Consider the following 7,673-nt stretch of genomic DNA (forward strand, 5'->3'; position numbering starts at 1 on the left):
TGTGGATCTGGAAATAAAAATTCCACTCATTTTCTCCATAGCAGATTTGATTATTAACCAACTAAGGTCGAGTTGCCACTAACTAACTCAGAGTCAGATGATGGGTTAGAAGACTTAAGTTTGTGTGATGAAAAATGGTTTGCCAAGGTCAATTTTAAAGTCAAACTGTGATAACCACATCTTATTGTTTTTACCTCATAATAACCACTCTTATCAAAGCTACAAATAACTTTTTTTAATCAATTTATGTCATAGTATTTAGCTTTCTTCAAAAAGTAAAGCCCTTTCCCAAAACATAATTGAAATGTGTTTAAAGTGGCAAAAGTGTGTTTAACGTGGTAATAATGTGTTAAAAGTGGCAAAAATGGGCAGAAAAGTGGCAAAAATTTGTTAAAAATGTCATAAAAAAGGAAAAAGGAAGAGGGTCTAGACTAGACTACACCCAGTGAGCAGACTGTTATCATACTCACTGTAAACTGTATCTGTCTATCTGTCTATATCCAAACATTATGATGAATGATACACTAACTAATGCTAACAACATTGACTCACTGAGTTGCTAAATAAGTCTGATTTTCATGCCACCATTTCTCATTTTTCAGTCTGTCAAAGTTGCCTCTAAACACATCATTAAGACTAACCTTGCATGCTATAAACCTTTCAGTACTGCTAACATGAACATTGTGCAACTAGCCCAGTGGAGGGGGGGGGGGGGTAAAATTAAAGGTAAAGTGCATCATAAATTTTCAACAATGTAAAGCAGGAGAGCGCAGACCTCCGCCATTAGCCCTATCTCCCATTAGTAAAGAATCCTTTAAAAACATTCTGGATCCAGATGGTGATCCGCATCACTCCCAGAATCTAATCAGTTTTTCCTTATGCCATTTCTGACATTTCCTGAAAATTTCATGAAAATCCGTCCATGACTTTTTGAGTTACATTGCAAACAAACCCTGCTGATCACATAACCTCCTTGGCAGAGGTAAAAACACCAAAACAGTCCTTGGACTTTCAACTTCTTGACTATGATCTCAAAAATTCTACTTTGTTTTCTCAGAGATTAACTTCTTTTAAACTTGAAAATCAACATCCTCTTTGTATATTTATTTTTCTAGGCTGGCTCTAATATGCCATTGTTATAATATTTACTACATTGATCTTTTGTCAAGGACAAAGATATGTAGGCATATTTTTGCTTCCTATATTGATTCCCTCGGAGCACGCTATGGGCTCTATGCATGAACTGCTTCTGCTTTTGGCATTAGACCGCTCCCACACTTCCAGCCGGGAGAAGAGAAAGGCGTATGATGGCAAATTCATTGCGGTTTACTCGCTGTTTGCATGAGTTACCTGAGCTGACTGTCAATGACGAGTTAAATTTAGCTGAAGATGTACACTGCAGCACGCAGCAACGACTTCCAGAGGTACTTTTAACCTTTTTTTGAAACATCATTTTAGCATGTTTGGATACCAAGCAATGATGATAAACACAAACAACAATCAAAAAAAAAAAACAAAAAACAAAAAACAACGAAACGGACAAATTAAGGCAGTATAGGAGGGCTTAGATTCCATTTTAGCTTAGCACGTATCATTGGATGGAAGTTGTGAAGCGGCCTTATTTTCCACTGGAAATACGCCACCCCCTGCCGTGCATAGAGCCCATTGGCTTATTGCACTCATGCTGCCATGTTCAAACTGATGTAGCCTGGCTATCCTCTGCTGCTCTGTCTGCAAGCTGTTTTCTGCAACCCTCCTCCACCCCAGCTCCTCCTTTATTCTGTTTCTGATCTAATCAATGCCATTCTGTTGTCACTGAAGCCTGCTCTGCTTTGGGGTTTTTCTGCCTCAGGCTTTCCCTGTGGACACAGGAAAGGCAGGAACGTGTGCTGATCCTGCTTTATAATGCCCACGCTGGCTCGCTAATAACTGCTAATGAAAAAAAAAGGATAACCGGAGATCATGTGTGTTTCATGATTAAGTGGCCCTGACTGAAATGTAAATAAACACTCTCGACTGAAATATATGGAAAACGATTTTATTTGTTATCTGCTTTTTTTCTACTCATAATCTCACTGTAACCAACATGAACTCCATGGGGCCCACTCATTAGCTGAAACATTTGAACAAGGGTTCAACTTAGTTAAAACAAAGAGTGTCAGCATTGCTTCCACTCATATCAAGTAAAAAATATATAATGAATTCTGAGTTACATAAATGCAGGAATTATACAGCACCCACTCGGATAATACAGTGAAGATTTTTTTGGGTTATTAGTTGTTATTCAATAGATGTCTACACAAGACAAGAGCTCCCCTCATCAAATAATGAGCCCAGAGGAAACACCACAGACAGCGAGAGATTTCATTCTATTTGAATTTGACATTAATCTAAAACTGGTGAAGTCAACAAGTAAACAAGCACAACTTGTTTGAACTGCAAAGAACAGACAGTTTTACTTAAATCCCATTAGGAGCCGCCATAGATCTTCTACGTACAAAATGAGACTCTACCCAGGGAATGTGATCCTGACAACTTGACATATCAGCCTTTAAAGAAAAGTCTTCAAACAGATGTATCAGGTAATGTGAGCTAGCATCAGGTCAGGACCTGCAGAGACCTGCGTCCAGTGCCCTGCTTAACCTGTCAAGGCCGCTCTGAGATCTACTCAATCAAGCAGAAAAAAAGAGGCAGAGCAGAGGTGAATGAGACATTGAGGGGATCAAAAGGCTGGGTATTTTTATCCTGAGGCATTCACCCGTCTCGCCTGGGATCACGTACTGTAGCTCTCTTTTCTCGTGGGTGTAAAAGAGCTCCATGTTCGCCAGTTTCTAAGAGGTTAAGAAGAATGAGCTATGCAGACGGCAGACGAAATGAAGGTTGGAATGAGAAAATAGAAAGATGCCTTGAATAGCTTCATCCCTGAGAAAGTGCAGTAATGTTTCTGCCTGGTTGTAAGTCATGACGGTAAGGGAGACCAAGGGGCTGAGGACCACAGGTATCGTCAAAGATATCTCAAAGGGATACCACTATGATTGGCTGTAAGACAGACAGGAAATACAAAAGGAGTAATGAGCAGAACGACACCATGCTTGCCAGTAAGAACTAGTCAGGATTTAGTCATTGAAATTTGGTTGAAAAAAGGTCTAGATGTCTCAGACCTAATTTCAACAATTTTTAAAGTGAAATCCAAAATTTGTGTCTTAGCACACTAGATACGTTGGAATAACATAACCTCTTTCCAAGCTTGGTTTAAATAAGACAGGGTAAAAATATAGCAGCCCATGATGCCACTGGCCACAGCAGGAAACTAGCCCAACCCCTTTATGCTACGATATAAAAACAAAGGGCAATTCCTTCCAATACAGTCTCTTAAAGTTAACATCCAGCTACATGCTGAGTTTTTGTTCATTATGGGGTAATTTTCCAAACTCTATCAGCCATGGTGGCCTACATATCATAACAGAAAGATTTGTGCCAGAAAACAGTAAATCTAATCCCAGGCTTCTTTCTCTGTTCTGGCACAGAGCCAGGCAGCTTTGCTCTGACCATGCATGTCTGTTAGCACTGCAATGCTAAAGCTTGTGCTCGCTATCAAAGCAACTTGGGTTTCCAAAAAAACACTGACCTCCAATTTCCACATACAGCGACCGCGCCACGATCCTCCAGCGAATTGTACTGCAGAGCAAAATGCTCCCTCTCTAGTCTATCAGAGCAGTGTCACAGCCGGCGCTCCAGTCCGGCAGAGGCCGAGCTCTGCTCTGCTTCGTTTGGGATATGCTGCAGGCCTATTTCAGCACTGGCTGCTGCCAAACCGCGTCAATTCCCATGGATCAGAAAGCTCCAAACAGGAAGTCACAAGCGTAGAATTTCTGGTTCTTTCAAAATACAACACAATGCACGGACTCCTGATTGCAAATAATTACTATGTCAACATTATGTCTCATCCTGCACCAAGAGGTCATCGGGTCACAGAGCTACAATGGCACCATTGACAAGGAAGTTAACTTTTGAAGACGTTTAGCCAAAGAATTTTACATAAAGCCACAGATCCTTGAAGTAAACATTAACCTTTTAACTTCCTAATCTTCTCACCCAATAGAGGAAGCAATAATATCATGGACTTATAACAGAAAGGATGATAAATTAACCCCAAAAGCTAAAATAGTCCACTGTTGACCTACTATTCCTGTGTGAATTCTTCCATGTTCTCTGCCAACTGACCAGAGCAGCACTCTAGGCCCGCTTTGAGTGTGCTTCGGTGCGCGGTCCAGTGATCCTATGTGGACATTGTGGTGCCACAGGCTGATTGCCTGCATGTCACCCCATATTGAATTCATGCAGAATGAGCCCCAACCAAGTACTGAGTGTAAAAAAACTGATATGCATTTCAGAAGGCCAATATTTCTTTATTAAAATTATTTTTTATTAGTCTTATGTAATACTCTATTTTTTGAGACATTGAATGTTGGGGTTTCATAAACTGTAAGCTGTATTCATAAAAATAAAAAAACAAAGATTTTAAATCACTCTGTGTGTAATGAATCTATATAACATATGGGTTTTTCAATTAAACTACTGGAATAAATTAACTTTTCCACTGTATTCTAATTTATTGATGTGCATTTGTATAGTGCTACATCATATGCTGTCATTAAGAGGGTCTTGGGACATTCCTTTACTATGAAATGCCTACATTTGGGAGAAATAAACATTATTGCAGAGCAGCCAACTTGTAACTAATCTCTCTGGGAGACCAAGAAAACTCTCCTTAAGGCCTGTGTCCACAGACAGTGCAGCAGCTATAGAGCCTTGTCAGAACCTTTGCATTTAGTTTCATTGTCAATAGCTGGTAGCTAACAGTGTTGATACTTTGAAGTACATACACATCCTGTACAAAAACCCAAAGCTAACAATGCTCACTGTCTTTGTCGTTCTTATGTAACCTGACACTTCAGATGGATTTGTTTCACACATCCATCTGGTACCCTCTCATAGACAGCGTTTAGGAAAGGGCAGAGCCTTTGTAAAAATACCGAGGGTGAATGGATGAATGTTCTGTCTGTCACATCTTTATGGGCCAATCAGAGCAACAAAACACACGACGTAGCCGTTACTGAGGAGTAAACTCCACAGAGAACTGCATAACGTGAACTACAGCAACTGTAGACATGTCAGCACACGACTTTTGTCGTTTTTGAAAAGAAAACAACTCACTGCTGTTCTTTGTTCTTCCTTTAATGAAGAAATGTGGTCAAGTTCTGAAAAAACTGATGCTATAGCAGCATCCACGCTAATCTCTTCCACCATAATTGCACTGGCCTCTTGTTGCTGTTTGCTTATGTCACGACTCCGCCGTGCCTGAAAGTACTGCCCCTTGTCGCTGATTGGTCCTGTCACTTTCTAACCGGGCCCAAACTGTTCAGACGGGAGCTTTGCAAGATGGATTCGTCAGTGAGAAACACGGCGTATCAATCTGCTTTGCAAGGTTAGTTCTGTGCATGTATCCATTCACATCAAATCTGAGCAATCAATCGGAACTGAGCATTAGAGCTTCAAGTGTGTATCCATCTTTATCCCAGTAATGATGCAAAATCTCTAAATAATTAATCACAAAGACAATCTTCTCTGTTTGAATCGTGATTTCCTGTTTGACTGTTAGGGACAATTTTCCAAGGGAACAACAAAGTGCTTACCCATGGCTGTCACCGTAGGTTGTGACACGAGAATGACGCCTAGATACTCCAGTCTATGGTGGTGTACCCCAACGCAGGGCTGGCTTCACTCTGTGGGGGTCTCTGGGTGACATTTGAGCACAGCACCAGGAGGGCCAGTTGTGCCTTTTTGATGGAAAAGCGACGTGTCAGTTCAGAATATCAGCGTGACAAAGACGACACATACAAGGGAAGACTGAGCACTGGGACACCACTGTCCACGTTCAGTTAAAATAAGAGCACTTGTTGAAAATGCTCCATTTAATTCATAAAAGGCTGATGCACCCTTTGTACGCAGATCAATCTGCACTGGAAAATCCTCGACTTTAAGAGTTGAAAATAAAAGGAAGGAATAAATAAAGGCAGCTTTATCGCCGGCTCGCTGTCAATTACAGCAAGGTCTTATCAAAGCCCTCCAGCGTTATTAAAACGCCGAGCACTGACAGGCGAATAACCTCTGACAAATTAATTGAATTTTGACAGACGGCTCGTGGCAAGAAGTGAGATCATTAAACAGACCTCCGTGGAGATCAGCAAGCAGACATCGATAAGCTCGGCTGTTTGATGACAATAAGCCATAATATGACTTTAATATGTTTGCTCACATGTTTTGTTTATTATGAATTTGTCCAACAATAGACTTTTATGGCTTTAAACATGCATCTGTGTCTTCTTTAATGAGGACAACAGACAGCTTGGTGCAGTGTTAAGCAGTGTAAACTGGAGCATGTTAAGATTGTAAGATTTTTTAAATCTGAGAGGATCATATTTCTCCTGAGTGGGCGTGGCTTCAGCTAATTCAACAGATATGCCCACACCATCCTTGAGCAGATTTTACTGCCTCATTTTTCATGATTTTGAAGCTTGATTTTATAGACGTAGAAATGTTTTATTGGCTAAAATTTGACCTGGAGGTTCATAACACAGTGACCTATCGTACAACAAACCTAAACACAGATTTATTTTCACTTTACAGGGTCTTTAGGGTGCTGCACCAGCTTAGATAGTTCCAATGTAGGCAAGTTACACCCATAGACTGTAAATATGGACAATGAATAAGTAATATCCTCTGTTTGCTGCTATTCTTGGTCAGGATCTTTGAAAAGGAGAACTCAGTGATACTAACCTGGTTAAATAAAGACCAAATGAACTAAAGGGGGCTTTTGGACACTTTAAATTGTCCTAGAGATGCTTTTAGTGTCCAGGTGAATTATGTTTAGTGATGGTAAGCTAGCCTGAGAATGCCTATCTAGGTACATCAAAGGCTCTGCCCTTTCTCTAACACTGTCTATGAGTGGTTTACCAGATGGTGTGAAACAAACATCCATCTGTCATGTCAGGTTAACGTCTAACCCTAACCCTGGATTATTATACGTCGTCATGCCATTGCATAAACCGAGCCTGTCTCTCACTCGTATCCATTCGTGATGAGTTTAAATTCAGACGACTGTGTTGTATTTTAAAATAGCATGAAATTAGCTTTTTACTTTCATCATTTATATTTATGAACCAAATAAGATGCTTGTGTTATTAATTTAAGAAGACTGTCTTTATAAAAAACATCTTAGGAATCAGCCCATTACAAAATCCCATACGCGTGCTGCCAAGGGAACCCCAGTCTGCAACAGACTGCCAGTCTTAGATTTTACCGGAAAAGAGCGATTCCTGTACCACTTTGCCACCTAATACCTAAGGATGCTCTCCAAAACAGCCTGATAAAACAAAAACATGATCAACAAATACAACAAAATACAGTCGCTGCTGTTAAGGAGAAAACAAATCATAAAAATGGATTTCCTAGCTAAACAGGTTTTCTTAGATACCTGTAGGTGCTTATCTGGATGATTGTCTGAGGTCGTCATCATCACACATCGAACAAAAAATTACCTCATTAGAATACGTAGAGATTTCTGTGTCCCTGTACAACAGCTCGAGGATAGCAGTATCATCTAAAAATTT

Source organism: Cheilinus undulatus, linkage group 19 (assembly GCF_018320785.1).
Source record: "Cheilinus undulatus linkage group 19, ASM1832078v1, whole genome shotgun sequence".
NCBI lineage: Eukaryota > Metazoa > Chordata > Actinopteri > Labriformes > Labridae > Cheilinus > Cheilinus undulatus.